This window comes from Geotrypetes seraphini, chromosome 3 (assembly GCF_902459505.1).
Source record: "Geotrypetes seraphini chromosome 3, aGeoSer1.1, whole genome shotgun sequence".
NCBI classification, from domain to species: Eukaryota; Metazoa; Chordata; class Amphibia; order Gymnophiona; family Dermophiidae; genus Geotrypetes; species Geotrypetes seraphini.
The window spans coordinates 69,518,706-69,536,286 of record NC_047086.1 but is presented as its reverse complement, the minus strand read 5'-3'; positions in this window follow the sequence as shown (position 1 = coordinate 69,536,286).

Below are 17,581 nucleotides of genomic sequence, written 5' to 3'. Positions count from 1 at the left end.
TGCAAGAATGCGGAAATACCTTTTTGGGTGAAAGACAAAAAAAAACAAATCTGTAGTCCACCCCCTGAGCTTTCTAATTGTTCTTATTCTGTTTGGCAAAACAATGATTTAGCCAGATGGCTAATTCAGAGGAAGCCTAAGGCCAAAGTGGGTGGCTGTGAAATTGTCATTGGCCTTGCTCTCCAACTTCCCTAAGCATCCCCCCCTCCCATTCAAAGGCTGGTGGGGTGCCCTGAGCCTTGCCATCTGATGACTTTTCCAATAGCAACCAAAAATTTTTTTCCACCATAACTAAGGTGACCATTTATTTTTTTCATCAAAAGGGAACATCTATTAATTGTCAGTCCCGCCCCCAATCCCACCCTAGCCTCGCCTCAACCATGCCCTAGCCCTGCCCCCAATCCTGCCCCAAATTTCTTCCATTCATTTTTCATGTACACATAATATCTTCATAGAATGGTAACCTCAAAATTAAAAAAACTACAAAGCACACTATACGCAGAGAAAATGTTAATTATCATTTGGGGTTTTCAAAGATGTCAAGGCAAATGACTTTAAAATATGCAATGTCACCTCAGTAACTATAGAAAAATAGACAAATATAGTGCAAAATATAGACAGCAGATATAAATTCTCAAAACTGACAGGTTTTGATCACTAAATTGATCCTACCTTTTTCCTATCTTTGCTGTCTGGTGATTTCATGAGTCTCTGGTTGTGTTTCCTTCTTACTGTGTATCCTTTCTTTCATTTCTTTCTTTCTGCACTCAGGCCCAACAATTGTCCCTTTCTGTTCCCTCCCTTCTTCCTTCCTATGTCCTTAGTGCCCCCAGTGCCTCCTTCCCATGTCCATAGTGCCCCCCAGTACCTCTGTCCTGTGTCCTTAGAGCCCCAGTGCCTCTGTCCTGTGTCCCTAGTGCCCCCCAGTGTCTCCTTCCAATGTGCATAGTGCCCCCAGTGCCTCTGTCCTTAGTGCCCCTGTGCCTTCTTCCCATGTCCCTAGTGCCCTCAATGCCTCCTTCCCATGTCCATAGTGTCCCCAGTGCCTGTCCTGTGTCCTTAGTGCCCCAGTGCCTCCTTCCCATGCCCATAGTGCCCCCAGTGCCTGTCCTGTGTCCCTAGTGCCCCCAGTGCCTCCTTCCTATGTCTTCTCTTGCCTTTGTCCCTCCCCCCGAAGCCAGTCTGCCTGCCTACTTCCTTCCCTCTCTCCAGTGCCTGATTCAATCCCCCCCGCAGATTCAACCCCCCCCCCCCCAGATTCAACCCCCTGCGGAATCAAACCCCCTGACTGCCTGCCCGTGTACCGCCGCTGCCTTCCAGTCTGCCTCCCTGCCGCTCCGATTGAAACGCTGGACCGCCGCCGCTGCTTCTTGACGTCGGGAAGAAGCCAAGAAGCAGCGGCGGTGGCCCAGCGTTTCAATCGGCGCGGCAGGGAGGGAAAGTGATCGGCTGTCCTGGTGCCCCGCGCACAGCTTCGGGACACTGTACCTGAAAACAGGACATTTTAGTGTCCCGAAGCGGTGGTCTTAACCATAACATCCGGTGACAGTATGCATGAACCATCATTGCTGCTGGCTCTGGACCACCTCACCTCTCATATGCTCAGTGCATGCACACAAACTTGGCAATTTCAGGGTTGCCAGATGTCAAAACAATTTCCAGCCCAACTTGTGTCGGAGTAGCCCAAACAATTGCCACTGGAAACGCCTCTAATTTATCAAATACGTCATACAAATACAAACTGTTTATTTATACACTGCATTTATCCCAAACAGTCCATAATGGTGTACAAAAGACTAAAACTCAAATATAAAACATTCAGGAAAAACAAGCACTTAATGTAAAAGTCCTTCCAAAATTAAAAGCGCTTCAAACTTCTGGACATAACGGCCGGATTCTGTATAGGATGCCCAGTCTCAGAAGCCACCTAAGCATCTTTAGAGAATCACACACAGGCATCCTATATAGAATTGTATCTGTCCTCATGGACAGATACCTAAGCCTGCCTAACCACCACGATTCTCTAACCGGCATCCAGATCACGGACGCTGGTTAGAGAATTAGGTATCTGAGCTGATCGCAGCAAGGGAATCTCCCTGCCGTGATCGGTTTAGCAGCCGCGAACCCATCCTCCATCCCCCCATGAAGATGACTAGCAGGAGGGAAGGCCAGTCCCTCCTGGAACCCCCAAAACCCAAACACATGAATGTCCTACTACTACTCCCCCCCCCCCCCCCCCCCCGTCCGAGACATCCCCTGGCAGGAAGGATGCCCAGTCTATTCACTTAGGTCCCAGATTCCCTTTTTTGCTTTTCTTTGTTGTTTTTTTAACTGTCTTCCCAGGATCACCTATTTTATGTTTTGTCCCCATCTGTCCCCTCTCCCTCCCATCTCTATCCTGAGCTTCTCTCCTATGTTTCTCTCCATTTCCCTGTTTCCATTATCCATCTGTTAGAATCGCCCCTTTTCAAGCAATGTCCCTATGTCTAGCTGCCCTTTTATGCCCCTGTCTCAATTCTCTCTCCCCATCACGCATATCCCATGTTTGTCCCTCTCTGTCCCCAGCATTACTTCAGTGTCTCTCTATTTACACTCAGTCCCCATCTAGAATCTCTTCTCTATGTTATGTTCTTCTTGGTGTGTTAGATCTTCCATTCCAGAGCCAGCATTTCTCCTTTACCCCATCGTCTGCATCTCTCACTCATCCTTCTCTTTCATGTGAAGGTATAGTGGCAGTGTTAGCAACTCCTGGTGAAAGGTCACTCAGACACAATAATCAGAGACTTGAAGAAAGCAACAGGGTTTATTCAGCATATATGCGATTCCCGAGCACCAAGTTGGCAGCTTCAGAAGTCCCGAAACCAGGAAGTTACAGAGATATTTATTAATTTTTCTGGCTATACAACTGAATTCTAGAAAAAACTTTTCACGTGTTACTTTTCTTAACAATCATTGGTCCTAAGCTCACACTAGCAGGTCACTTATCTAAGCCCTGCAGTCTTTCTATTACATGTTCAGGAGGGCAGAATACAATATCATGTATGCTGAGATAACCATAAGAAGCTAAAACACCCAGTGCAGGCAGACTAGAACATGAGATAAGTTAGGTCTGCAACTAAACATAATTCAGTATTTTATTAAAGAGAAAACTTAGTTCATCACTCAGGAAAACCAGTCCCAGACTCCTTCACTGGAAAGGCCCCGATGTTCTAAGATCCACATTAAAATCCTGTGTGCGCGCCATTGTAGTGTTAGTAAATTGTCCAATTTCAAAAAGACCAGTGATGCTCCAAACACTTTGTATGCAAATGAGGTCCACAAAGGTCCACAGAAATTCCATCAAATCAGTTGTCGGAGAGCTTTTTCTCCTGATTTCCATATTTTGTTGATTCTTTTCCTGTGCATACAGGCATAGGAGCCAGCTCTGTGGGTGCTCTGGGTGCTTGAGCACTCCCAGTATTGAACAAACTCCTTAACTGTGTCCACAGAAGGGTAATTTCCATTGGCTTTGAACACCCCCAATCATTTTGAAAAGTTAGCTCCTATGCATACATTCCTTTTGCTTGTTGGAAAGCCTGTTCAAGTTGAATGATGAAATTATATTCTGGATAAGTGCTTTCCCATTTCAATTCTTTTTCTTTGCATTTGGATCAATCACTGGAGACCTATAATGGTGGCTCTGTATGCATTCCTCCGAAGGCTCTAGACATGTAGAATCTTGGTATACGTTGGCTCTTATAGGCTACCTCATGGGCATGGAGTTTTCTTTTGTGCATCCAGTTTTTCAACATAGTTTAAGAGGCCAGTCCCCAGTTCCAAAAGTATATGAGAGTCCAAGGAATCACAAGCTGGTTGATGGCTTGTATCTTTTCCTTTGATGTGAAATGAATTATGGGTGATGAAAATTGAATACAGCAGCCCAAAGATTAAATGTTCTGCTGTATGAATTTATATGGTTGGTTATGTCTTATTGCGGATGTGATTTTGTGATTCGCCTTGTTAAAGATGGACTATAAATTTTAAAAAACAAACTATAAACTATGTTAGATTACTTCTCTGTGTCAATTGTATTGTCCTGTAACACTCTTTGCTGGTCTTTTCTTTCAGTGCTTTATGATGGATAGTTGCTCCTTCCTCAGTTCTTATATATTTGGAAACACTTTCCTGTTCAAGTTCCTTGATTGCACAATCATCAATCAAGAGAGATGTGCTCAGTTTTCCTCTTAAAAAGAGTTGCCTCAGCACAGTTGTCCAGCTGAAAAACTTTTTTTCACAAATGTTGATTGCTAGGACTGTAGAGCTGCAAATCAAGTGTCTACAGAAAGAGGCATATATGTATGCATGCATCAGGAAAAACGATGTTGTAGGCACGCATGAACGTCAATCACAGGCGTGCCTTATTGTAGTGGATCATTGGCTCACGTCATAAGAGGGAAGGGGCAGAGAACTAACAACAAACAATGGAAATGTGAAAACGCAAGATATATATGCTTTTTTTTCTACACTGCTTCAGTAGGACATATGTAACTGGCAGCCCTAGACCAACCAGTATACATTTTTAACGGATGCGAATGAGATGCGCTTAAACATGCACATGAGACACACTTTTAACACACACATATATTATATGATCTCCTAACCCCTTAAAAGTATTTTTTTTTAACCTCCACATGCAATTTGCGGCCCTCACCTGCCTATATACGCTTCTAACACATGTATTTCCACGCTACCGGCACCTCCAGACCTGTCATTAAATTTGGAGCATTAAAGGCTGGCACTTCATTTTGTGCATCATCAGGCAATGTCTGGGCATCATCCAGAGTGCTCATTTTAATATTGATGAGCTCGTTGTAATACTTTTCCTTATGATTATCGGTGGCTGCTTCAAAGCACGGAAAAGACCATGATTAGTCATTTTGTGCATTGGTAGCTAAATTACTTTTATGTTAAAGCAATTAGATCTGGTTTAGCTTCGATAATTAAAAGCACGGTAGGTTTAGAGCAAAGGGTCCAGAGAAGAGTGATTAAAATGGTTAAGGGGATGGAGGAATTGCCGTACAGTGAGAGATTGGAGAAGCTGGGCCTCTTCTCCCTTGAAAAGAGGAGACTGCGAGATGACATGATCGAAACATTCAAAATACTGAAAGGAATAGACTTAGCAGATAAAGAGAGATTGTTCACCCTCTCCAAGGTAGGGAGAATGAGAGGGCACTCTCTAAAGTTGAAAAGGGATAGATTCCATACAAACGTAAGGAAATTCGTCTTCACCCAGAGAGTGGTAAAAAACTGGAACGCTCTTCCAGAGTCTGTTATACAGGAAAACACCCTCCAGGGTTTCAAGACAAAGTTGGACAAGTTCATACTAAACTGGTGAGACGACTCATTTGGATCACTGGTCTTGACCTGGGGACCACTGCGTGAGCAGACTGCTGGGCAGGATGGACCGCTGGTCTGACCCAGCAGCGGAAATTCTTATGTTCTTATGGTTCTCAACACAAGGTACATATACCCCAGGGCGTGCGCGCACCATTGTCAGGGGATATGAGGTGCTGGTACTGTATGTACCTCAACTACCTTCTGCTATTGCTTATCTCCCGCCTTCCTTGTCCTCTCCCCAGCCTCCCTCCCCCCCATCCAACCCTAGATCAGCAGCTTCCCCACACAGCTGCCACTAGTGTTAATTTAGCCAGTGATTCTATTAGGCAGTCTTGGGCCTTTGCTAGGCTGGCCCGCCTCTGACGAAAGAGGAAGTTGCATTATCAGAGGCGGGCCGGCCTAGCAAAGGCCCTGAGGCTGCCTGATGGAACCGCTGCTAAACTAACACTAGCGGCAGCTCACTGTGTGCTTTTAACTTCCCTACACAGCTGCCGCTAGGGAGAGGAGAGGTACTGCTGGACAGGAAAAAGAGGTACTGCTGTACATGGGGAAGGGAGAAGGGGTACTGCTGGACATGGGGAGAGGTGCTGCTGGACAAGGGGAAAGGAGAAGAGGTACTGCTGGATAGAGAATGGCACGGGGGGAAAAATTTGTCCCCGTTCCCGCAATCACCATCCCTGTTCCCATCCCATCCCCCATAAAGGGGAGGGAGATAGTTGCAGAAAGTAGGAAGGAGGGAGGTGACCGCACGCATTCCCTCTGTTAACTGCAGAGACAAGGCCATTCACCGCTCCACGGGGCGGTGGATGACCTTGTCCCCGTACCCGCAGTGAGCGCTTTTCCCCCCCACCATTTTGGCGGGTTACCCATGGCTAGCTACAGTTAACAGCCACCGTGTCATTCTATACTGCTGGACCTGTCAGAAGGGAAGGGAAAGGTGCTACTGTACTGGCCTTGAAGGAGAAGGGGAGGGAAAGGAAAGGTGCTGCACACTGTTGGGGAGGGTGAGATGGTGCATGGGGAGAGAGCATATTAGTTGTGAGTAGGGTTGGGGGGGAGGGAAAGAAAATTGTTGCAGGATGAGTGAGAGTGATGAGAGAGGGAGAAATGGACATGGTGTGGAGGGGAGGGAGAAATGGTGCATGGGGAGAGTGCATGTTGTGAGTGAGGTTGGGGAGAGATGGACTGGGGAGTAGGAAGGAGGGATGTCATACTTGAGGAAAGGGGTGAGGAGAAAGAGAGAAAGCATGCAGGAGTCAGAAAGTGTTGGACTCAGAGAGGGAGAGATGGATGGGGAGGGTAGAAAGGAGTGAAGGACAAATGTCACACTCAGGGGAAGGGGGAGAGGGCAGAGAGTTAAAAAGTTGGACTCATGGAGGGTGAGAGAGATGTTGGTTGGGGGGAGGGAATGAGGACTGGAGGAGAGGAAGCGTGCAAGAGGCAGAGAAAGAAATGTTGGGCTGGTGGAAAGGAGGGAGAAATGTTGGAAGTGGCAGTAGAGGGAGTGGGAAAGATGCACCCTGAATCTCTCTCTCTCTCTCTTCCTCCCCTCTCCATGTAGCATCTCTCCCTCTCTTCTCTACAGCCCCACATCTAACATTTTCCTTCTCTTGCACCTCTCCCTTTCACCTTATTCCATGTCCAACAATTATCCCTCTCTCTTCCCCTATACCCCATACACCTTTCCCTCCCATCCCACCCCACCCCATGACCAGAAAATCTTCCTCTCTCTTCCCCACACTCCATGCAGCATCTCTCTCTCACCCCATCCCATGTCAAGCAATTCTCCTTCTTTTCCCCTTCATCACGGCATACAGCATCTTTCTTTCACACTCCATCCCATGTCAGACAATTAACCCTCTCTCTTGCTGACTCCATGCAGCACTTCTTTCCTTCCCTCTCATGCATTCTCTACCAGTCTACCCCCACCTTCACATATTTTTCCATCAAAAGGTTACAATACAGCTGGCAATCTATCTCTGGCAACTCAGCTTCAATGCCAAAAAATGCAAAGTCATGCACCTGGGTAACCAAAATCCATGCAAGACTTACACCCTTAATGGCGAGATCCTAACAAGAACTGAAGCAGAACGAGACTTAGGGGTGATCGTCAGTGAGAACATGAAGACTGCCAATCAAGTGGAGCAAGCTTCATCCAAGGCTAGGCAAATTATAGGTTGCATACACAGGAGTTTCGTCAGCCGTAAGCCTGAAGTCATTATGCCATTGTATAGATCCATGGTGAGGCCCCATCTGGAATACTGTGTGCAATTCTGGAGACCACATTACCGTAAGGATGTGCTGAGACTGGAGTTGGTCCAGAGAATGACCACCCGGATGGTCTCGGGACTCAAGAATCTCCCGTACGAGGAACGGCTGGATAAGTTGCAGCTGTACTCGAGGAATGCAGAGAGAGGGGTGACATAATCGAGACATTCAAGTATCTCATGGGCCGCATCGAGGTGGAAGAAGATATCTTCTTTTTCAAGGGTCCCGCGGCAACAAGGGGGCATCCGTGGAAAATCAGGGGCGGGAAACTGCACGGGGACACCAGGAAATTATTTTTCACTAAAAGGGTGGTTGATCGCTGGAATAGTCTTCCACTTCAGGCTATTGAGACCAGCAGCGTGCCTGATTTTAAGGCCAAATGGGATAGACACGTGGGATCTATTCACAGAGAAAGGTAGGGGAGGGTCATTGGGGTGGGCAGACTAGATGGGCCGTGGCCCTTATCTGCCGTCTATTTCTATGTTTCTATACCAGCAGCAAACACTGCCCACAGCTAACTCAGATGTCTCCCCTCAGCTGTGTACCACCCAGACAAAAACAAGAAATTGCAGCAGATGGGAGGCTTCCAGGTCAGCTGTGGGCAGCATGTAGAAATCACTGCCACTGCTGGCAACCATTCCATAGAAAAATGTGTGAAAGAAAGAAGAGAGGAGATGTGGAACTGAGCTCAGCATGCTTCCTCCACGTCAACACTGTCAAGGGTATAGAGGTACTGGGTATGCCTCAGCCTGAACTGAGTAGGCCCAGACCTCTCCGTGACTATGCCCCTGAGTAATATGCGAGATGTGGCAAGGCAGTCCTGAAATCAGGTGAGAAATAAAAATCCCCATTAGTACATGTTCTTCTATGAAAATAATGAATGCGTGTACCCACAAGGCAGGATTATTAGGTTCAGAGAAAGTTACATGACCAAATTTCTGATGCATGTACAGCTTATAGAACAACCAGTTATTGGCTATAATCAGCTTTATGGTTTATTAACTTATATTCCGCCTTCATCCAAGACAGATAACAAGACAGCATACATCATTAAAGAACAAACAAAAACACAGTTTGCAAACCAACAAAGTCTAGAGAAGTCCAAAAGCTAAAGCCTCGATGAGCTGCTGTCAAACAAAATAGATGTCTTTTTAACAGCCTTAAATACATGTAGTGGCAGTTGCATGTGTAACTGCCCTTAGCTGGTATTCTACAGCTGCTCAAATTTCAGTGTGGGGCGTGAAAGGCTGTTGCACACATGGGTTATAAAAGCATTTATATGCCTAACTGCCTACAGCTAGGTATGAACATTTACACCAGCCATTGAGTCAGTGCTCGTGTCTAAAGTTAACAATGACCAAAATAAAGAGGGAAACAAAGTACAAATCACACAACAGAAAAATAGCACAAGAGGTCTTTAGTTCGTGGACAATCAATATATGTTTTATTGTAAGATCTGACATGGGCCATGTTTCAGCGTATCCACCTGCGTCAGGGGTCTATATATATAATCTGTCAAATCTATGAATAGTTATAAGCTGAAAATGCTCTAAATTCACACAAAAGTCACTACTCAAGAGAAATTGCCAAATCCCCCAATTAAAAATGCCAAAAAAACCTGTGTATGCATATTTTTTTGGCATTGTTTCGTGGCAGGTCCCCTTTTGAGTTTTTAATTGGAACTGACAATTTTTCTATAGTAACTTTTGTGAGAACAAACAGCATCACCAGCATATAGATTTAGCAGATATATATATAGACCCCTGATGCAGGCGGATATGCCGAAGCATGGCTCATGTCGGGTCTTACACTAAAGAACAAAAATGAAACCCTAATGTAAGGAAGGTAAAAAATCACGAAAAAGGCAAAAACCTCCCAAACCCTAAGAAAGAAAGTGAATAAGGGGGAGAGACAAAGACTAAACAAAGTATCAACAAGGTATCAACTAACTTAAACAGAGAATTGTTATGATGGGAGAGCCCTCAGTCACACAGCCACCTACTGGGAAATCCCAGAGGAAAGGCTGTCACTGGCTTACACCCAGATGAGTGTTAACTGTGAAACATCCCCGGGCTCTCTCCGTACAAGTGAATAAATAAAGTGCACCCCAAAAGTGCAAAGTGTGTAAAAAATATATAAATAAATCAAAAAAACACACTCTTATAACATAGTTTGAATTTGTCTCTACCGCTTGTCCAGGGGGCCAAAAGGAAAAACGAGTGTCCAAATCCAGCAAAGCAAATCACAGTCTGGAAGTACTTAGCTTCTCCGTGTGACAAACAGCCAGTAGATGATGACTTCGTCCAATGGGACTCCATTTCAGGAGTGCACACCCTCTTCCTCAGGAACAACTGGACTGCGTTGAGTCTCCCAATTCCTCCGACACAGCTTAGAAAGCAAGGTGGAAAATGGCACTCAACCGAAATGAATGCCTCCGATTTAAACTGCAGACACAAGCGTCATTGGTTAAACGAGTCAGCTGACCCGCAAGTTCCGCAAGGGAACATCCATCAAAAGATAAAACAAGCTGAAATACCACCAAGAAACTGGAAATAAGAGCTAGACCCCAAAACGACAACTGCTAGTAAGTATATTGCCATTCGATGTAATCGTTGTGTCCACTAGGGATCAAAGCTTGGAGTTCAAATATCCAATACTATTCCCTCCGTTGCAACCAGGATAATTTATCCCCCTGGTAATCTTCAAATAGTTGTTCAATAATGAACCAACGAAGATCTTGAAAGACGTGCCCACATTGAATGCAGTGAGGGACCAAAGGAGAACTCATAGATTGAGTATTAATCCGGGAGCGATGTTCTATTAAACGGGTTCTAACAGTTCTTTGAGTCCGGCCCACGTATATCATATAGCAAGGGCATATAATTACATATACTACCCACATAGATTTGTAGGTAGTAACTGATTTGAAGGTGTAAGATTTATTAGTTCTAGGATGTTGCCACCTATTACCTTCAATGGTAGTCTTGCAGATTTCACAAGTGTCACTACATTTGGAATGTTGTCCCTCGCGAGTAGGAGTCCCCCTGATCGTAGTGTATTTTGGATGAATCAAATGATCTATGTTTTTAGCACGGGAATATGCTATGCGTGGGAAATCTTGAAAGATCGGGTGCAACTGCAGGATGTGCCAGTGTTTCCTAATGCTCTGAGCAACAGAAGCAGCATGATCTGAAAAAGCTAGGATACAGGTGGTACCAGTTTCTTCTTGAGTTGGAACAGTAGAAAGTAGCAGATCCCTATTAGCATACAGAGCTCTGTTATAAGCATTGTGGAGAACTCGATGGGGGTACCCCCCTCTCTTTGAACCTAACATACAGTTTCCAGGCTTGAATACGAAACTCGTTGGTGTCAGTACAGAGCCTTCGAATACGTAGAAACTGACTTATAGGTAATGATTGTTTAAGTTTGGTAGGGTGGCAACTGGTGTAACTTAAATAGTTGTTGACCTCCACTGGTTTTCTGTATACTGTAGTGGTTAAAGTGTGCTCTGATTTGCAAACCCACACGTCCAAAAAGGAAATTTGGCTTGAATTGGACACCATAGTAAATCTCAAATTGGGGTCCAAAGAATTGAGCCAATCAAGGAAATGGGGTAACAATTCAGAGGGGCCCGTCCAGATACAGAAAACGTCGTCGATGAATCTACGCCATACTTTAATGTATGAATACCATGCTGAAGAGTACAGATAACGTTCTTCAAACCGGGAAACATAGAAGTTGGCAATGCTTGGGGCTGCAGCAGTGCCCATGGCGACGCCATGTGTCTGTAGAAAAAATTGTTGATCAAATTGAAAATAATTGTGGTTCAATACCAGCTGAGCCAGTTGGATAAGCAAATCTGCTCTAATCTGATCATGGTGGACATCCTGCATGAATATTCTAGATATGAGTTCTAGAGCGGCTGTCTGAGGTATATTAGAATAAAGGGATTCTAGATCCATTGTGACCAATATATGAGTATCTTGAATGTCAGTAATGTGAGTAATGCAAGTCAAAAAATGAGTAGTATCTTTAAGATAAGATCTCGCACGGACCACTTGAGGTTTAAGAAACCAGTCAATGAATTTAGATACAGGCTCCAAAACTGTGCCTCTTAAAGACACTATAGGCCTACCTGGGGAGGACTGATGTTCTTATGAACCTTAGGGACAATATAGAAAGTCGGACGTTGAGGGGAGGATAATTTAAGGAATTTAGTCTCTGCCTTAGTCAATTGGCCTTCTACAAGGGACATGCTGTGTAGATCTAAACGGATTAAACTGCGTTGTAGATTGATCTAAGTCTGTTTGTTTTGAGAAAAGCCCACAGGAGGATTAACTTGTCCACCGTCTAACAAGGAAGTACGTTTAGAATATTGCACAACTTGGTCTGCAGTATAACAGAGAGTGCTTTGCCACTCCGGTAAATCCATGGGTAAATTAGTCTAAAGAACAAAAATGAAACCCTAATGTAAGTTTATTACCACTATAGCCACCATTGTGGATTAAGCATATGAAGAAGGCCAATTGACTAAGACAGAAACTAAATTTCTTAAATTATCCTCCTCTCGACGTCCGACTTTCTATATTGTCCCTAAGGTTCATAAGAACATCAGTCCTCCCCCAGGTAGGCCTATAGTGTCCTTAAGAGGCACAGTTTTGGAGCCTGTATCTAAATTCATTGACTGGTTTCTTAAACCTCAAGTGGTCCGTGCGAGATCTTATCTTAAAGATACTACTCATTTTTTGACTTGCATTACTCACATTACTGACATTCAAGATACTCATATATTGGTCACAATGGATCTAGAATCCCTTTATTCTAATATACCTCAGACAGCCGCTCTAGAACTCATATCTAGAATATTCATGCAGGATGTCCACCATGATCGGATTAGAGCAGATTTGCTTATCCAACTGGCTCAGCTGGTATTGAACCACAATTATTTTCAATTTGATCAACATTTTTTCTACAGACACATGGCATCACCATGGGCACTGCTGCAGCCCCAAGCATTGCCAACTTATATGTTTCCCGGTTTGAAGAACGTTATCTGTACTCTTCAGCTTGGTATTCATAAGAACATAAGAGTTGCCTCCGCTGAGGCAGACCATAGGTCCATCCCACCCAGCGGTCCGCACCCGCGGCGGCCCATCAGGCCCATTGCCTGAGCAGTGGTCCCTGACTAATTTTATAGCTTACCATTTAAACCTATCCTTTTAATCTACCTCTATTCTTATCTATACCCTTCTATTCCTTTGTCCTCCAAGTACCTATCCAAAGCTTCTTTGAAGCCCTGTAGCGTGCTCCTGCTTATCACATCCTCCGGCAGCACATTCCATGTATCCACCACCCTCTGTGTGAAGAAGAACTTCCTGGCGTTTGTTCTAAACCTCTCCCCTTTCAATTTCTCTGAGTGCCCCCTTGTACTTATTGATCCCCTTAATTTGAAAAATCTGTCCCTGTCTATTTTTTCTATGCCCTTCATGATCTTGAAGGTTTCTATCATGTCTCCTCTAAGTCTCCGCTTTTCCAGGGAGAAAAGCCCCAGCTTTTTTAGTCTGTCAGTATATGAGAGATCCTCCATGCCCTTTATTAGTTTAGTTGCTCTTCTCTGGACTTTCTCAAGTACTGCCATGTTCTTCTTGAGGTACGGTGACCAGTACTGAACACAGTACTCCAGGTGCGGTCGCACCATTGCGCGATACAGTGGCAGGATGACTTCCTTCGTCCTGGTCGTGATACCCTTTTTAATGATACCCAACATTTTGTTTGCTTTCCTTGAGGCTGAGGCACATTGCTCCGACGCCTTTAATGTTGTGTCCACCATTACTCCCAGGTCTCTTTCAAGGTTGCTCACCCCTAGCGGTGATCCCCCCATTTTGTAAGTGAACATCGGGTTCTTTTTCCCTATATGCATGACCTTGCATTTCCCTATGTTGAAGCTCATTTGCCACTTTTTGGCCTATTGTTCTAGTGTTGTCAGATCCTTTTGGAGATCTTCGCAGTCCTCCATGTTATTTACCCTGCTATATAGCTTGGTGTCATCTGCAAATTTGATAACCTCACATTTTGTTCCTGCCTCCAGGTCGTTAATGAATATATTGAACAGGAGCGGTCCCAGTACCGACCCCTGCGGAACTCCGCTCGTGACCCATTGCCAGTCTGAGTAATGGCCCTTTACTCCAACCCTCTGTTTCCTGTCCCTAGCCAGTTTTTGATCCATCGGTGGACCTCCCCTTGTACCCCGTGGTTCCATAGCTTCCGTAGCAGTCTTTCGTGTGGCACCTTGTTGAAGGCTTTTTGGAAGTCAAGGTAAATGATGTCTATGGATTCCCCTTTATCCACCTGGCTTGTTACCCCCTCAAAGAAGTATAATAAGTTTGTGAGGCATGACCTGCCCTTGCAGAAGCCATGCTGGCTCGACTTTAGCTGCCCATTTTTTTCGATGTGTTCCCAGATGGCGTAGATTCATCGACAACGTTTTCTGTATCTGGACGGGTCCCTCTGAATTGTTACCCCATTTCCTTGATTGGGTCAATTCTTTGGACCCCAATTTGAGATTTACTATGGTGTCCAATTCAAGCCAAATTTCCTTTTTGGACGTGTGGGTTTGCAAATCAGAGCACACTTTAACCACTACAGTATACAGAAAACCAGTGGAGGTCAACAACTATTTAAGTTACACCAGTTGCCACCCTACCAAACTTAAACAATCATTACCTATAAGTCAGTTTCTATGTATTCGAAGGCTTTGTACTGACACCAACGAGTTTCGTATTCAAGCCCGGAAACTGTATGTTAGGTTCAAAGAGAGGGGGTACCCCCATCGAGTTCTCCACAATGCTTATAACTGAGCTCTGTATGCTAATAGGGATCTGCTACTTTCTACTGTTCCAACTCAAGAAGAAACTGGTACCACCTGTATCCTAGCTTTTTCAGATCATGCTGCTTCTGTTGCTCAGAGCATTAGGAAACACTGGCACATCCTGCAGTTGCACCCGATCTTTCAAGATTTCCCACGCATAGCATATTCCCGTGCTAAAAACATAGCAGGTCATTTGGTTCATCCAAAATACACTACGATCAGGGGGACTCCTACTCGCGAGGGACAACATTCCAAATGTAGTGACACTTGTGAAATCTGCAAGACTACCATTGAAGGTAATAGGTGGCAACATCCTAGAACTAATAAATCTTACACCTTCAAATCAGTTACTACCTACAAATCTATGTGGGTAGTATATGTAATTATATGCCCTTGCTATATGATATACGTGGGCCGGACTCAAAGAACTGTTAGAACCCGTTTAATAGAACATCGCTTCCGGATTAATACTCAATCTATGAGTTCTCCTTTGGTCCCTCACTGCATTCAACATGGGCACATCTTTCAAGATCTTCGTTGGTTCATTATTGAACAACTATTTGAAGATTACCAGGGGGATAAATTATCCTGGTTGCAATGGAGGGGACAGTATTGGATATTTGAACTCCAAGCTTTGATCCCTAGTGGACACAACGATTACATCGAATGGCAATATACTTACTAGCAGTTGTCGTTTTGGGGTCTAGCTCTTATTTCCATTTTCTTGGTGGTTTTTCAGCTTGTTTTTTTCAGCTTTTCAGCTTGTTTTATCTTTTGATGGATGTTCCCTTGCGGAACTGGCGGGTCAGCTGACTCATTTAACCAATGACGCTTGTGTCTGCAGTTTAAATCGGAGGCGTTCATTTCGGTTGAGTGCCATTTTCCACCTTGCTTTCTAAGCTGTGTCGGAGGAACTGGGAGATTCAGCGCAGTCCAGTTGTTCCTGAGGAAGGGGGTGTGCACCCCCAAAACGGAGTCCCGTTGGACGAAGTCATCATCTAATGGCTGTTTGTCACACGGAGAAGCTAAGTACTTCCAGACTGTGATTTGCTTTGCTGGATTTGGACACTCGTTTTTCCTTTTGGCCCCCTGGACAAGGGGTAGAGGCAAATTCAAACTATGTTATAAGAGTGTGTTTTTTTTATTTATTTATATATTTTTTACACACTTTGCACTTTTGGGGTGCACTTTATTTATTCACTTGTATGGAGAGAGCCCGGGGATGTTTCACAGTTAGCACTTTCCTCTGGGATTTCCCAGTAGGTGGCTGTGTGACTGAGGGCTCTCCCGTCATAACAATTCTCTGTTTAAGTTAGTTGATACCTTGTTGATACTTTATTTAGTCTTTGTCTCTCCCCCTTATCCACTTTCTTTCTTGGGGTTTGGGAGGTTTTTGCCTTTTTCGGGTCTTACACTAAAACATACATTGTTTGCCCTCATGACTAAAGTTAGGCATGTAAATGTAGACTTGTGCACACAACTGACATTACAGAGTTCAAGCTTACCCCCCAAGTTCTACATATGGCTCCTAAGCTTGTGTGTATACATTGATATGCATACAACTTGATTAATTGCCCTAATCAGCATGATAATTGGCAATTAATGCCTTGTAATTGATGCTTATTGGGACTAATTAAAAGCTAAGCTCTCAACTCGGAAAGCATGATTCTATAAAAGGTATGTGCCAGTTGCAGGGCAGATTAAAAGTTAGTCACACCGTTTTAGAGTACGCCCAATTCATGCACATCTTAAGTGCAGGCATTTAGGCCTGGTTTTAGCTTGCCTAAATGCCTGCACCTAAGTTATGAGTCACACACAGGTGCTAAGCACAATTCCATAAAACGTACTTGCACTTTGTTGAATCATGCTAAGCACCATTCTAGTCAGTGCTAGGCACCATATATAGAATATGGCCCTTTGTTCCTATCATTCCAGTGCATAACTTTAGGTAACTTATGGAGAATTATCCCCTAAGAGCCTTATAATCAAAAGCTACATACTTAAATTTAGACACCTATTTCCAGCTATTTTCCTAAATTTAAGAATCTAAAAATGTTACACTCCTAAATCTAGGCTTACCATTCATTTGCCTAGGTTCAAGAGTTTAATCTTGGTGTCTTGTGCTGAAAACCAGTGCTAAACTCCTAACTCTTTTTCCCCCACTCTAAGGGCTCCTGTTACTAAGCTGCGATAGCGTTTTTAGTGCACGTTAGTTCTAGCTGGTGTTAGTTCTAGCTGCGTAGTGTGGGTTTAGCGCACGTTAAATTCCTTCATACGCTAAAAACGCTATCGCAGCTTAGTAAAAGGAGCCTTAAATCTAGCCAAGTTGCAACCCATTTTTAGGTTCCTAAATTTAGGGATTTGACATGTTGAGCATTAATAAGTTCAGAACTCAGCCCTAGTAAATTTCAGAGTGGCCAATTTAGGAGCCTAAAGCACAGTTACTTACTGTAACAGGTGTTATCCAGGGACAGCAGGCAGATATTCTTAACGCATGGGTGACGTCACCGACGGAGCCCCGGTACGGACCTTTTTAACTAGAAAGTTCTAGTTGGCCGCACCGCGCATGCGCGAGTGCCTTCCCGCCCGACGGAGGAGAGCGTGATCCCCAGTTAAGATAAGCCAGCTAAGAAGCCAACCCGGGGAGGAGAGTGGGACGTAAGAATATCTGCCTGCTGTCCCTGGATAACACCTGTTACGGTAAGTAACTGTGCTTTATCCCAGGACAAGCAGGCAGCATATTCTTAACGCATGGGTGACCTCCAAGCTAACAGAGAGGGAGGAGGGATGGTTGGCCATTAGGAAAATAAATTTTGTAACACAGATTGGCCGAAGTGTCCATCCCGTCTGGAGAAGGCATCCAGACAGTAGTGAGTAGTGAACGTGTGAACTGAGGACCAAGTGGCAGCCTTGCAGATTTCCTCGATGGGCGTGGAACGGAGGAAAGCCACAGAAGCAGCCATAGCTCTGACCCTGTGGGCCGTGACAGCACCTTCCAGTGAGAGACCGGCCCGAGCATAACAGAACGCAATATAGGCAGCAAGCCAGTTGGAAAGCGTCCGTTTAGAG